The 16,986-nt window shown below is 38.9% G+C and overlaps 1 pseudogene; it reads right to left on the bottom strand.

The window, feature by feature from the left end:
* Positions 1-10,584: 10,584 nt before the first annotated feature.
* Positions 10,585-16,356, bottom strand: LOC131394193 (olfactory receptor 7D4-like; annotated as a pseudogene).
* Positions 16,357-16,986: the final 630 nt, after the last annotated feature.

Here is a 16,986-nt window from a genome sequence, read left to right as displayed (position 1 = left end):
TCCCTGGAGTGTGCTGTGCATGTTAATGGCATCAACTGCATTGGAAAAGAGTAAAACAATTTCATTTACTAGTAGATCTATTTATTCCCTCCTGGTCTCCAGCCTCACCTTAAATTCCCATGCACAGCCACCTGACTGATATTTCCAAAAGGAAAATCTGATTTTATCACTTCCCTACCTAAAACCCTTAGAATGCCTTCCTGCCACCATCTGACAGCATCCAATCTCCTTGGTGTATCATGGCTCCACTCTGACTCTCTAGCCTTATTTCTCAGCACTTCTTACCTCTTACCCTAAATTTTGATTATTCTGAAAAGCTTCCCTTTGCCCAAATGGGTCATACACATTTATGTCTCTGCAATTTTTCAAGACCTACTCCCTCTGCCTAAACCTCTCTCTCCTTTCTTCTCTTAATTACTACCTATCATTCTGTACTTGGAACAGCTCTCACCTGCTTAGGTGATTCCTAACATCTTCAGGTCTCAATACTAGGTCTTAGCACACAAGAGACTCTCCATATTGGTTTGGTGACTGAACTAATGAATGAATTAGCATACAAACCAATATTTTCCCATTGTTGCAGCTCATCAAATAGTCCCCAGGTGTCTATTACTCCAAAATTCAGCAACTTTTTGCCTTCAAGGACGTTAGTATATGGAAAGTATAAAAGAAATAAGATGTTGATGGAAGAAAAGTAGAAAGGGAGAGAGAAAGGGAACATAAACTTTCTGGTCATTAAATAGCCAGGACCTCCTCTCAATCCTTATTCTCAATGTTGACCCCTCCCTGTTGACCCCAACAATTTAGCCTATTTTCTGTTGCTCTTGCCTTTACCGACTCTTTCGCCTGGGATTTTCATCCATAAAAGCAACAGCAACTGCTTTTCTGCAGCCTTTGTCTGAAATACCTATATGCATGTTCTTGACTTTCTGCCCCAATTATCTAGAGGCACAGATAGGAGGTAACTGAAAGACTAAATGGGGAAATTACACATTTACAAGAAATTTCACAAAGGATTAATTGTCACACAATTATTTTTCCGGGATTACAAATGAGGACACTCATCATCTTCCAAATTCCCTTCCTGGGAGTCCGTCAACATTCATATTCTCAGTCCTTTTACTTGCATGTGAAACTGATAAATACCCTCCATCCCTGAGTGAGGGGACCCTGCCTCTTTTGCGATCTCTCCTCAAACACTTGAAGATCCACTTTCCAGGAGAGAGAAATAGCAAGAAAATGGATAAAGATGCTCATTCCCTTACCTCCGGTTACAGGAAGCTCACGGCCTGGAAAGGAGAAAACCAGAGGATGGACAGACACTGGACAGATGCCCCCTCTTTCTCCCTCCCCAGTGCTATTCTAAACATTGCCTCATGTCTGACCCTCATCCTTTTGGGCTCATATGTAAATGTCATGGTGCAATGTCTCTTTTCTTACAAGTATTTAATAAGCACCGTAAAAATGATACTCAAAATTCTTTTCATGACCTTTTCCAACTTTAGGAATGTCTAACAAGGAGTTAGCCTCTCAAGCTAGAATGTGTTCTCAGCTGCATGTTGCTTCCCCTGAGAAAGCAATGTACAGTCCATACAAACCTTCAAGGTTTGGAAGTAATTGTGTTAGGTGAAAGTAAGTAGGTAATTATTTGGCCTGAGAAATGGTTTTGTTCCTAGCATAGTCAAATATTGCCTCCTCAAGCCAACGAAAAGATTGACACAGTGAAAAATATTCAATGAAAACATGAGGAAGAGAAAACAGTGAGAATTAATCTTGTTCTGATGGACAAAGCTGAGGGCCTGGCTGTTGCAGGGTTTGTGCTTAGGTTCTTGCAACTCAAATCCACTGCAACAATTACTTCTTTCATGAAATCCCACCTGGGTTTGCAGCAGCGTCCGAATTGTGATTCAAATGGGTCATGAAATTATGAATAATAACATTCATCTTAGGAAGAAGTTTCCCACACATTAGAAACCTTTTACCTTAGGACCAGAGGTTAGAAATTAGAAGTGGAGGATACAACCATTTGTCACTTACACTTCCCCACCTTTATCCATGCACCAAATAAATATGTCCTATTCTGTTTCTAGTGTCTAGCATTAGCAGGCAATTTTGTCGAGCCATGCTGGGAAATAGAAAAGAAATGAAATAGACTGTCAATCACTGAAAGCCTGGAAATCATTCTACAAGAAGGGGTTCTTTGGGACAGGCTAAGAGTTAGCTGTTGGGAATACAAAGATTAATGATGTGGCCTTTGTTCTCAAGGAGGCAACCTTCCAGAGGTCGAGACTTATGCAGAAACCAGTCATTGTATTACAGTGAATTAAATGCTAATATAAAGGCAGCCACAGTCTGCAGAGTAGAGTACAGACAGGAGTCCAAAATCTAGCCTGAAGTGGAGTCAGTGAGGAATTCCAGGAACTTGACAAGGAGTTATTTAGGTGGATGATTGAGTAGGGGCTTTTCCTGGCAAAGAAGAGAGAAAGGGAAAAGCCCCATAAGCAAGAAGTAGCATGGGACAGAATGCTCTTAGCAACTTGCTGAAGCACAAAGTGGGCAATGTGAATGAAGAAGAAGGAGGTTGGAGAGCTGGGTAGGGACCACATCTTGGGAACCTTGAAATGGATAATGGATAATAAAGGATAATAAAGAATGAGGGCCCTGTATGGACTGCAATCAAAGGAGTAACATGATCCATATCACAATTTTCTCTAGTGCATGGAGTGAAAGATGAAACTAAGGGCAAAGGGAATTTGTTGGGAGTCCTCACATCATTAGAGTTGAAGAACAAAGCTGGAGGTTTCACAGTCCCTGATTTCAAAATATACTACAAAGCTATAGTAAACAAAACAGCATGGTACCACACAAAAATAGACACACAGATCAATGGAACAGAATTGAAAGCCCAGAAATAAAACCACATATACACGGACAGCTAATTTTCGACAAAGGAGCTAAGAACATACAATGGAGAAAGGAAAGTCTCTTCAATAAAAGGTGTTGGGAAAACTGGACAGCCACACGCAAAAGAATGAAAGTGGACCATCTGCTATCGCCATTCACAAAAATTAACTCAAAATGGATCAAAGACCTGAAGGTGAGACCCGAAACTATAAAACTCATAGAAGAAAATATAGGCAACACACTATTTGACACTGGTCATAAAGGAATCTTTTCGGATGACATGCCTACCCAGACTAGGGAAACTAAAGAAAAAATAAACAAGTGGGACTTTATCAGATTAAAGAGCTTCTACAAGACAAATGAAACCAGAATCAAGATGAACAGACAACCCACCAGCTGGGAGAGAATATTTGCAAAACATACATCTGACAAGGGGTTGATCTCCATAATATGTAAAGAACACACACAACTGAACAATAAAAAAACAAACAACCCAATCAAAAAAATGGGCAGAGGAAATGAACAGACACTTCTCCAAAGAAGATATACAGATGGCCAATAGGCACATGAAAAAATGTTCAACATCACTAATAAGGGAAATGCAAATCAAAACAACAGTAAGATATCACCTCATGCCCGTTAGAATGGCTATAATCACCAAGACAAAAAACAACAAATGTTGGAGAGGATGTGGAGAAACAGGAACCCTCATACACAGCTGGTGGGAATGCAAACTGGTGCAGCCTCTATGGAAAACGGTATGGAGATTCCTCAAAGAATTAAAAATAGAGATGCCCTATGATCCAGCCATCCCACTACTGGGAATCTATCCAACGAACTTGAAATCAACAATCCAAAGAGGCTTATGCACCCCTATGTTCATTGCAGCATTATTCACCATAGCCAACAAGTGGAAGCAACCTAAGCGGCCCTTGACTGATGATTGGATCAAGAAGATGTGGTATATATATACAATGGAATACTACTCAGCCATAAAAAAAGACAAAATCGTCCCATTTGCAACAACATGGATGGGCCTGGAGGGTATTATGTTAAGTGAAGTTAGCCAGAAGGAGAAAGACAAACACTGTATGATCTCACTCATATGTGGAATATAAAGCAACTCATGGACAGAGAAAACTGTATTGTGGTTACCAGGGGCAATAGGGGTGGGGGGTGGGCACAAGGGGTGAAGGGAGTCATGTATATGGTGATGGACAAACAAAAATGTACAACCCAAAACTTCACAATGTTAAAAACTATTAAAACATAAAAAAAAATGTCTCCCAGTATTCCTTAAGATACTGCCCTAATTCATGCCTCCCCTTCACAGGATGTAATTTCAAAGTTAGCAATTTCTCCCCGAAAGATATGTTAATGTTACAAGGAGTTCAATAGACTTGACTCGCAGAATCCCATTGTCACAAAAATGAAATGAATGATAAAGTTCCCTATTTTCAGAAGGAGAATGCAGCCATTAGTGACATTGTTACTGAAAAATCAAGCATTTTGAAGAATGGAAGTATCTCTTAGAATTTGCTGGGGACATCAGGTTATTGCAGACCTCAGGGAAAACAATTGTGATGGAGGTAGAAAGACTACAGATGAGATGATTGAAGATAGATTGAGCAGAGTGGAAATGAAAGTAGAAAGTATACCAAATTCTCCAAAAGTTTGGAGCAATACCCAAATGGTAGTACACATCGATGAATGAGCTTCATGTTCATTGAAAGAAATAAGAATTTGGAACATATCCATGACATTGGAAATTATAGCATTGCACACAGACATTGGAATATACAGAACAAAGAAAGGATAAGTGACAGCGTAAGTTCTCCCAAAAGTTAGGAAGGGATGGGATTCAGTGTTCACATGGAAGTTTTCAAGAGGCAGTCATTAATAAAATAATTATAGATATAATGATTCAATTACAATGGTCACTAATGTTGTGATGGATGGTATAAAGAGAGCATATATCTAGTGGGGGCCTACAACTGAAGCTGAAGCATTGTGGGGAGGATTCAGCCCAGCATCAGCTTGTCTTTCCTGACTCTCTCAACAGAAACTTCTCCCTCTTTCTGTATAATTACTTTATTTATACTGCCACCTGTGCAGACTGAGGATCACCAGATCAATACATTTGACTTCTGAGATAATAGCATCAATGGGGTATTCTTTTTGTCCATCATCTCAGTCTTTCCAAGATTCACCAGATGTTTTATCCTTCCTAAAATATAGCTCTTCCTCTTATTCCAATACTACGAAAGCTAATATCATCAACTCTGGCACCGTGGAATTGTTCTACTCCAGTGGTTCCCAATCAGGCTGATTTTTCCCCCTGCAGGACAACTGGCAATGTCTGGGGAAATTTCTGGTTATCACAACTCAGTATTGGAATCCAGTGGGTAGATGACAGGATTCTCAAAAATCTTACCATACACAGGAAAGTCCCTTGTGAAAAAGAATTATACAGACAAAGATGTCAATACAGTTGTGGGTTAGAAATTCTGGTAAAGACTATTGAGGACTAACGTTAAAATTTTTATCTAAAACATTTCAACCATTGTCTATTACTTTACAATGATATTGAAAATATTATCTCAGGGTGGTGAACATGAGAACATGATGTAATCCATGCAGAAATAGAAGTATAATGATGTACGTCTGAAATTTATACAATGTTATAAACTAGTTACCACAATAAAAATTAAAAAAATAAAAATATAGGAAAATATTATCTGAGAGAAATCTCACAAAATTCACTCCATTATTTTGTGCTACTTCATCTTTTTCACTGTGATTAAATTTATATAACCTACAGTGTACTGTTTTAACTATTTTTAAGTGTACTATTTCACACTCTTGTCATTAAGTACATTTACGTTGTTGAGCAATCATTGCCACCATCGTCTCTAGACCTTTCCATTTTCCCAACCTGAAACTTTGTCCTCATTGAACACTAACTCACCATTCCCCCTCACCCAGGTCCTGGCACTCACCTTTCTTCTTTCTGTCTCTATGAATTTGACTCCTCTAATCACCTCATATAAGTGGAATCATATAATAATGATCCATTTGTAACATCTCAATTTTTGCTTCTCAAAACCTGAACTTCTGATGTTCCCTGTCCTTCCCAAATTTGTTCCACCACAGTCCTCCCTGTCTCAATGAATGCAATTCCATTCTTTCAGTTGTTTAGGCTCCAAACCCTGGAGTCATTCTTGTCACCTCTCCTTCTCTCACTCCCATATGTTACCTGGCAACAAATCCTCTTGACTCGACCTTCAAAATATAGCCCAATTGAGCACATCTGAATTATTTTACTACTATCTCCCCCAAGTCCTAGCTACCTATAGTTCACCTAGCCTGTGAGAGTCAGTTCTAAGCAGCCTTCCTCATGCTGTACAATCCTTTCTCAACCCAGCAGACAGAATGATTTTTATAAATCCTAATCATGTCATGTGCTGCTCAAAACCTGGCAATGACTCTCCACATGACTCAGAGTAAATGAAAGAAAAAGTCCATCAATGACAGATAGATCCTCACTGATCAGGCTCTGATACCTGTCCTCCTCTTCTATTGTGCTCCCCCTCACTGTCTCTGCTTCAGCCACATCCCCCCGGCCACCTACCACCTCAGGTTGCTTGTATTAACCTTACCCTCTGTCTGACACACTCTTTCCCCACATATGCACCTAGGTCATTCACTGCCTTCGTAAATGTACTTTCTAAATGAGATTTATTAAGACCATTGTTTATACCATGATACATAAACTCCCCACACTCCCAATTCTCTTATTCTACAGAGTTGAACCTAAAATAATGACTGATACACAGTAAATACTCAGCAAAAATGGGTTTGATAAATTGACCAAATAAATGTGGTTCTGCAGGGGCTGCCAGTAACATTGTCTCCTGACCAGAGTTGATGGGTCCAAGGTGGGAAGCAGAAATGATTGTGTCAGTTAGACTCCTTTTCTGAGTTTGTTTTTTTTTTTTTTTTTAGACATGAGGAGCTAAAATAAATCCAGTTCCTCTTTAGTAGTGAAGCTACTAAGTGTGAGTTGTGAGAGCTGCTGGTTTCTGAGTCTCGTTCCATGTGGAGGTGGCCAGTCAGAAAATAAAGCTGATAATCTGAATGGAAATCTTCATAGTGTTTGAGCCCCTGTATCCAGCGTCCAGCTGAGCTTCTGCTCAACTGTGTTCAGATGAATCAGGAAATTCTCTTCTATCATTTGCTACCAAAGCCAATCTCTCTGATGCATGCTTATATTTATGGGAACCAGGACCATGAGATGATCATGCCCAATGAAAATCCACAAGAAGTGTCATAACAGACCCTCCAGCTTCTCGGCTCAATGCCTTATCAATCAATTATTGGCCACTTATAACTCAGACGTCTCTTACGGCAGATTTAATAACAGCCTCCCAAAGATATTTGAACCTGTGAATATGTTACCTTAGGTGGCAAATGACACTTTGCAGAGATGATTAATCAAGGATCTTAAGACAGAGAGATTTTCCTGAGTTATCTAAGTGAGCTCAATGTAATCATAAGCATTCTTACAAGAGGAAGACAGGTGGTCTAGAGAGAGACTTAGAGATACTATACTATTGAGTTTGAAGATGCAGGATGGGGCCACGAACCAATGAATGAAAGAAGCCTCTAGAATTTGGTAAAGACAAAGAAACAGATTCTCCTCTAAAGCCTCCAGAAGAAAGCTTCCCTGCTGACACATGTTAAATTTCTGACCTCCACGATTGTAAGATAATAAATTTGTGTCATTTTAAGCCACTATACTTTTGACAATTTGTACAGCAGCAAGAGGAAACTAATACATCTTTCTTCCAAAATCTACTCATCATATTGCTACTGTTTTGAGTCAGGTCCCCATCTTTTCTGCCTTAGACTATTTCCAGCCTCCTACTGTTCCTTCTGCCTCCAATTTCTCCCATTCAGGGCAATCCTAAAGTCCTTATACTATAAGCATGGTTATAGCATGGCTCTGGTTCTCACTTGCTTATAAAATCATTAGTGTGTCAAATTAGACTCTCAAGGGTCCGTCCTGCATCTATGTAACCTATCTTATTTCTAATAATTCAGCCATAAATTTCGTATATCTCTCAGATATCTCTCATTCTTGAATGTCATCCAAATATACCCTCCAGTTAAGTTTTGACTCTTTATTTGTTATTCAACATTCAAGTATATTCTCCTTTTATAAGCTTTTCCTGAATACCAAGTGTTGCCCAAGATGTGGGAAAATTGGACCTTCATGCTTTCCTGCTGGGAATGTAAAATGGTGCAGCCACTTTGGAAAATAGATGGCAGTTTCTTAAAAATCTTAACATAAATTTACCATATAGCCCAGTAATTGCACTCCAAGGTATCAACCCAAGAGAAATGAAAATGCATTTCAACACAGAGACATGTGCGCAAGTATTCATAGCAGAATTATTCAAAGTAACTCCAAACTGAAAATTTCCAAATGTCTGTTAACTGGTAGCTGCATAAGCAAAATGTGGTATATATATACAAGAGAATACTATTCTGCAATTAAAAGGAGCAAAATATTGATACATACTTCCACATGGATGAACCTCAAAAACATATACTAAGTATATGTTTTTGAAGAGAAGACCACATATTGTATGATTCCATTTATATAAAACATTTATAAAAGAAGCAAATTTATGGAGACAGAAAGTAATAACTGTTTTCCTAGGGCTAAGGTGCAAATGAGAATTAACCACACATGGATACAAGCATATATTTTGAGATGATAGATATTTTTTAAACCTGGGTTATGGTAACAATTGCATAACTTTATAAATGTACCAAAATCATTGAATTTACATTATCATGGGTGAATTTCATGTATGCAAATTATACCTCAATAAAAATGTTAAAAAGTAATTGTCTAAAGAGTTTTTCCTGGAATTACTCAAGGTTAGTTGAAAACTGTTACCTTTGTTTTCCACAGGATCTATTACACACCAATATTATTATGCTAACCCCTCTGTATTTCAATCATTTGTATCTCTCTGGTCCCCTCCTCAATTTGTACACAGTAGACAATAAATGCAAACTGGATTAAACTTAATGGAATAAATGTGAATTGAAGCTACATAAAATAAGTCTATCACCTCTAGCAAATTGTAATTTTTGAGTAATGTTGCAGTGCTTGCCACGTCTCTAATAATTAGTCTCTTTTTTTATCTCAAAGTTCCTAAATCCTCTCAAGATATTGTCTTGATATGTGAGTTTCTATCACCTGTGTTAGTTTTGGTTCCCACAGAAGCAGACTCTGAGCCAAGGGTTCATCTACAAGCACTGTATTGGAAAGAGCAACAAATGGACGGGAGACACGAGAAGTGGACACAAGAAAGAAAATACATCCAATAAATTATGCATTATGTCAGCTACCACAGGAAATGAGCAGTTTCATCCTGTAGGGAAATTCTCAAAAATAATACAAAATCCACCCTCAGAATTGTCTCAGGTATAATGTCAAGGAGATGGTATAATCCACACATCTTCCTCAAGAGTTGACTCTCATGGGGCATAATTTCATGTCACCTCTGCCACCACATATTGAGCAAAGTAGGTCCAGCTTGCACTGGCCATTGGCAGTCATGTAATGGAGATAGTAAGAGGATCCCAGAGAACATGTGAAGAATGTTGTCACCATCTACTACTCCATCCTTCCCTGCAGACTCAATTCCATCAACATTCTTCTCAAAAAGTGATCTAAGTTCTCAACACCTTCCATATGTCTGTAACCATGATTCTAATGGCACCTCCAGAAAATCCCAGAAAAAAATTAAACCACATGAGAAAATAATTCTGATTCAATTGTATTCATTAGCACATGTTTTAGGATCTTAGAGGGTGCATCTCAAATTGTAATAATGGGAAATAAAGGTCAAATAAAATAAGGAAAGGAAGAAAAGATGGAAGGATCACAAAGAGTGAAGAATATCTCAGAGTTATTCTTCATGGTATATTACTATGAATCATCAGAAAAAAACAGTTTTTAAATCTACATTCCTACTTTGAAGTTGAAAATCACATCACGGTTCTTATGAAAAATAGGATAGCAAAGTCAGTGTCAGCTAGCCAGGTTAGAGTCCAACTCAACCTCAGTCTCTTCTTTTGAAAAGTGGAGTGAATGAGAGAAAATATCCCCCCAAAAAATGATTTCAAGATGAAATAAAGTCATACATGTGAAGAAACAAGCACAGTCCTGATGTAGTAAGCACTTCTTGTGACTACTGCGTGATTTTCATTCCATTTCTTGTGGAGAAAACAAACACACAACCAAATGAAGGTGAAGAGCATCAATGTTTGAGAGGATAATTTTGGGGATACCATGTCAAGATTTGATATGATAATCACTTTAAACCTAAAGTCAGAAACCTTAAGAATTGCTGCCATAAAGCTGAATAAACGTGGAACTTTATGGACAGCATATAAGCAAGAAAAGTCAAAAGATAATTACTGAGGGAGTCATTGAGGTGCAAAAATACGAAACCGAATAAAAGTGAAGTCACAGGTGTTTGGGTAATTGAAAAAAATCAAGAATGTACTTTAGGGAAGGAAAAGAACCAATAGATTTAATTTTGCAACATTTGCCTTTGGGGCCCACAATGTCTACTATGTTCTGAGTCCAGCGACCCATCACAGACAAGAGGCTGCTTGGTGGAGGAACCTCCCCAGGGCCCCTGCACATCCTCATTTCTCAGGCTGTAGATGAAGGGGTTCAGCATTGGGGTGACCACGGTGTACATCACTGAGGCAATCGAGCTTCTTTGGGAAGAATGGGTCACAGCAGAACTGAAGTAGACCCCCAGGCATGTCCCATAAAACAAGGAGACCATAGAGAGGTGAGAACCACAGGTGGAAAATGCTTTGTATTTTCCTCCTGCAGAGGACATCCTCATTAAGGAGAACACAATCTTAGAGTAAGAGTAGATGATCCCAGAGAGAGGAAACACACACAGCAAGGCAGTGGCCACATACAAGAAGATGTTATTGATGAAGGTGTCAGAGCAGGCTAATTTGAGAACCTGAACCAGTTCACAGAAGAAATGTGGAATTTCAGCACCTATACAGAAGGTCAGCTGCATCATCAGTAGAATATCAAGCAAGGAGACACATAAAATTATCGACTAATACATCAGAACCAGAAGGCCACAAAAGCGTGGGTTCATGATGACCATGTAGTGCGGGGGGTGGCAGATGGCCACAAACCTGTCATAGGCCATCACACCCAAGAGGCAATTATCCATTCCAGCAAAAATCGTAAAAACAATATACCTGAGTGAGGCATCCTACATAGGAGATGTCTGTGCTCTGTGCCTGGATGTTCACTAGCATCTTCGGCGTGGTGGTGGAGGTGAAGCAGATGTCTACAAAGGACAGGTTGGAGAGGAAGAAGTACGTCGGGGTGTGGAGCTGGGAGTCAGAGCTGATGGCCAGGATGATGAACAGGTTTCCGAGCACGGTGACCAGGTACATGAACAAGAACACTCCAAAGAGCAGGGGCTGCAGTTCAGGATCCTCTGAGAGACCCAGGAGGAGGAATTCTGATACTTCCATGTGGTTTCCTGATTCCGTGGAGCTGGTGTGTCTTCTGAGAAAGGCAGCCAAAATAATGTTCAGTGAACATCCAACTGGTACCTGAGCTAGTCAGCACCTTTTGATTCCACCCTTGCAAGGACATCCTTCTCTTACTATTAGTCCTTCCAATGACAGTGATTTCCTCAGTCCAGTGGTAGCCCATTTCCATCTGAAATGTGTGTAATCATTCAGACTTTCTTTGATTTAGCAGAAATCTCCTTTTATCTATTACTCATTGGTTCAAATTTTCCTATTTGAGTCTATGGACATAAACCAATTTCTTCTTTGATATGACTTGTCCAAAATAATTGAAGACAGTCAAGGTATTTACTTTGATAATCGTCATACTGCCTTCATTCTAATATGTGAGTTTTCAACCCAAACAACCTCAATTCTGTGACCTGATGCTTCCTATTCATGTTACAGTTAACTCACATGTGCCATTTTTTTTTTAAATGTCAAGCGGAACATATGTATTGATTTTTGTTGTTGTTGTTGTTTTGTTTTGTTTTTTTGTGAGGAAGATCATCCCTGAGCTAACATCCATGCTAATCCTCCTCTTTTTGCTGAGGAAGACCGGCTCTGAGCTAACATCTATTGCCAATCTTCCTCCTTTTTTTTCCCCCAAAGCCCCATTAGATAGCTGTATGTCATAGTTGCACATCCTTCTAGTTGCTGTATGTGGGCTGCAGCCTCAGCATGGCCGGAGAAGCAGTGCGTCAATGCGTGCCCAGGATCCGAACCCGGGCCTCCAGTAGGGGAGCGGGCGCTCTTAACCGCTAAGCCACAGGGCCGGCAATGCCACTTTTTTTTTTTTTTAATTCTAAAAATGTAGTTACTACTATTATATTCTTCGTGAGGTTTAGAAATGCCTTTGTGCACAGTAAGATCTTAATGAATGAAAGCTATTATTATCATTATAAATCTGTTCCTTTTATGATAACTGTTTTTGATATATACCTCTCCCAAAGTACAGTATAGAGATGTGATTTAGAAAATGGGATCTTGAATCAGACTTACTAGAATAGAATTTTGACCCACCAACATACCACCTGTGTGATCTTGACAAAGTTACTTAATCTCTCAGCTGCAGATACTTCACCTCTACAATAGGAATAGTAAATTCTCCTTACATTGTAAGACTGATGAGTGAATTAAATGGGATGATGGATATAATTTTTCTTTTGATTCCTGTCATATACAGTGGACACTTGACAAATGTGAGCTTCTGTTCTTAACTTCACAAAAAAATTGATTTTGCATGGCTATCATTATCAATATTCCCCTTAAACTGGTACAGCCACTAAAGATGGATTCTGATCATTATAAACAAAACACGTTTGTTCCCTCTTTTGACTGCCATGTAGCAGTTCTAATTAGTGGAGATCTTTATGGCTCCCTCTTTCAGAGACTGCCTGCCAGGTGGATTCTTCCAAGAAGAGGGAAGAGCGTGTGGATTACGTAGGTAAGAGGAGGGAACAAAATCACAAAACCATTTAAATGAAATACAAAGTGTGTGTGCTCATGTGTGCTCATGGGTACATGCTCAGAAATAGGGGTGTGTTGTATTAACAAATAGTGGATTTCTTTGCAAAAAATAATATGATAGATTTGATAAAAGTATTCAAAGCTTCTATAAATTAAATCATGTTAAAAACTGAAAGGCAAATTTAAGATTTGATTATAAATCTTTACATTCTCCATGATAAAAAAAAAGTCCATGTTATTAGCGCCTAGAAAATCCTAATTAATTAAAGAGAGAAAAAATCATTGAGGACCAATTTAACCTGGGGAGGTGGGTGGAAAAGGCTTCTCTGAAGTATGGATATTTGAATTGTGTGGGAAGGATGGGTAATTGTAAACCAGGGGAAATAAGGAAAGGGCAAGCACTTTGGGCTGAGAGAAGTGAATTCATGTTTACCATGTGGGTCAGTGAGCTTGGGAATGGAAGGGATTTGAGAGGCCAGTGAGATGGAGAACAGAGAGCGAGGGCCAGGAGGACAGAGTGGGGAGGCCCACAAGTCCAGCATCCTATACTTTTCTTTGATGTGCCTCTCACATTGGTAAGTTTATGTTCATTTGTGGGTCAGAGGATGTGAATGTTTTTGCTCACCATTATCTTTCCAGGGACTCACAAGGTGCCTGGCACATAGTAGGTGCTCAACACACGCAAATGTTACACGTAAAATAAAGATTGAGACCCAAAGCATCAACTATGACATGAAAAAGAAATCTTCAACCTCACATATGCCTGAATATAGACACAAAATAGAATAATGAAGTTACATCAAGTGCAACTATGCCTATTTTAAGAGAACAGTACACCTTGAATAAGTAATACCTATATTAGGAATAGGAAGCTGGTTTAATACTGTGATGTTTGTTAACATAATTCATCACAAAAATACATCAATGAATAAAAATCATAACCATAATCACAATAGAAAATGCATTTCAGAAAATGTAACAGCCGTTACTGTGGTTAGAAGCCTGGACAGAGCCTCTTGCTAAATGGGGAAATTAAGGACAATTTCTAAACCTAATAAGTAAGGGTTGTTTTAATCTAGAGCCAAAAGGATATTCTAGATTAAAACACCAAAAAAACTGTGTTAAATTCATGAACAGACCAAGGCAGTCCACTTCAATTACTCGATAGTCTCATGAACATTTGAAGAGACTGGTAAGATGAGAAAAGGAAACTGGCCTGACTTCCAAATGTCAGGAATAATTACAATAATTGTAGATGATATTGTGAACACTAAAGTGAATCAACAACAACAGTCAATACAAAACTATTAAGTGCTATCAGTACGTCAAATCTGCTGCAAAAATAGGGAATATAATAGAAAAATCCAATCACATGAAGAATAAAATAGACAATACTTGGTGCATCATAGATTTACAGTGAGTAGTTAGTGAATAAATGATTGGAAGTAGGAAATCCAACAGGAGTCTACAATTATGGGAGTGAGTCCAGAAGACATGGAGATTCTCTAGAAAACAGCTTCCCATTCCTAATATAGGTATTACTTTTTCAAGATGTACTGTTCTCTTTTTATGGCAGAAAGGCTCTAGATTCCAAAAAGAGAAAGAAGGAAACAGAACAAGAGCTGGAAAAGACTGGGTTCAGTGGAAACTAAAGCATCTTCAAAGTACAGAGACTTCACCATTGTAGGCTAAATAAATGTGGGACAGTTCCAGTCTCATTACTCAAGAGGGAAAGCCCAGTACCCATTTTCTCTCCTCTTTTCCTTCTTACTCCACCAGCCCTCACCAGGACACACTGACCCTCTCTGATGGTTATCACTGATGCTTTCTATTCTCTGAGGTCTGTCCCTGGGAAGCCCAATTGGGTGTGCACTTGGCTGGGATCAGAGAATCATATGTAACGGACAGCAGAAACCCATTTAAAGTTTCCAGCATCTCAAGGGTTGAATTCTTAGAGCTCCTCATCAAATAAATTGTTCTATTGACATTTTTCTCTCCAAATAATTCAGCTCTGGTGGAGTACAAAGATAATGGAATGGAAAATTTTCAGCCAATTTTGTGCCTGTGCAAGCAGCAAAGGGGGGAAATGAATTCATTTTTTTACAAGGAGAAACTCTTCTTTCTTTGATTTCACTGAAAAATTACAAGGTGTCCTGTAAAGAAAGTATAATTTCTACAAGAACAAAACCCAGGAACTAACTTTCTGTGATGTTCTTTGCTTTCAGAATCTTAAGAGATTTTATGGATTACTTGGTGTCCACAATGTCATGGAGGCAAATAGGTCATTTCTGAATAAAAGCAAAATGGTTAATAATTTTGGTTTTATTGAAAGGAATAATGAAATAAAGATGGAAAAAATCTCTTCACATTTGCTGCTGACATAGAGGCCTTCATTAATATTAGAGAGGGCTCCAATTATTACCTCTAAATAGAGGAGCAGGGCAGAAATAATCCAGATAGAGTGGGTTGAAGAGTGAGTATTGAGGCAACATAGGTGGCAAATATAAATCACCTATACAATTTGTAAGGGAAAGGAGGACACAAGTAAAACACAGGCTAAAGGGAGTATTGTGAATGGGAAAGTTAAATTTTTTTAATGGAAGATAATGGAACAGCTTTAATTTCAAGGAATGATCATATTTCGTGCAGGCATTTGAATACACAGGAAATGCTGACTACATAATTTACAGGATGCAGTATACGCTCTAAATCAATGACAATCATAGTGTACTGTATCTCCAACTTAGAGAATACATGGGTCTTTAAATCAAGGGTTGGAAATAGATGCAGCCTCGTCTAACATCACTCCCAGTGAGCCACGTGGGGAGTTTGTGCTTCAGGTCTCCACACTTCTGACCTCTGGAGGTTCAGAAGTCTTGACTCCTAAAGGGATAACAGTTCCAGAGAAATGACAAAAGTGCCAGTAAGTTCAAGCCATGCTGCTGCCTGGCACTTCAGGTCCCTCATGCCAAGAAGAGGAGCCATCATCCTGGCAGGTGTAATTGACCCTGGTCATCAATATTATTGTGTGACCATGACAATGGGCATGCCCTGGTACCCTGATGTTCTCAGCCAGTTGCTGGGAATAACCAGGAGCAACCTCAGTGCAAACACAATGGTGGATGCAGATGGATGTTGGTCAGATATGCTCGTAAGTGGTGGATATCTGACTGCTGTGACCTTGGGTGAGGCAGCTTCCTTTAGCTGAGGGCAATTCTCAAAGAGGGCTGAGGACTAAGGGCTTAGGGCTCTCACATGGCTGCACTACCTGCAACTGAAGAGTAAGCCCTTAATCCTGAAGGAGAATCTGGGCAATGCAGCACAGCAGTCACCAGAGTCCATCCCTAGGGACATTTGGATCATTTTTTAAGTTGAGATATAATTGACATGCAACATTATATGAGTTTCAGGTAGACAGCATGATGATTTGATATTTGTATATTTTGGGAAATGGTCACCACAATAAATCTACTTAACATCCATCACCTTATGTAGTTACCAATTTTTTTTCTTGTGATGAGAGCTTTTAAGATCTATTCTCCTGGCAACTTTCAAATATACAATACAGTATTGTTAACTACAGTCACATGCTGTACATTACATCTCCAGGACTTATTAATTTTATAACAGGAAGTTTGTACCTATTCGCCACCTTCACCTATTTCTCTACTCCTTCTGGTAACCACCAATTTGTTCTCTGTATCTATGAGTTTGTATTTTTGTTTGTTTTTAAGGCTGTCTTTATCAATATGTTAAAGAACAATACACCATGGGTCAATAACACTCATCCCAGGAATTTAAATGTGCTTCAACTTTAGGAAATTTATTTACATTCATTTATTGCATAAATGTATCAATACAAAAGCTGGCAAGTTCAATAGGAATCCAAATCTACTTGATAGTTTTTAATAGCCTTTGCTGCAAATGATGGTGTGTGTGTGTGTGTGTATGTGTGGGGAGATGCAGGCTCTC

This window comes from Diceros bicornis, chromosome 30 (assembly GCF_020826845.1).
Source record: "Diceros bicornis minor isolate mBicDic1 chromosome 30, mDicBic1.mat.cur, whole genome shotgun sequence".
NCBI lineage: Eukaryota > Metazoa > Chordata > Mammalia > Perissodactyla > Rhinocerotidae > Diceros > Diceros bicornis.
This window is presented reverse-complemented; position numbering and strand designations above follow the sequence as displayed.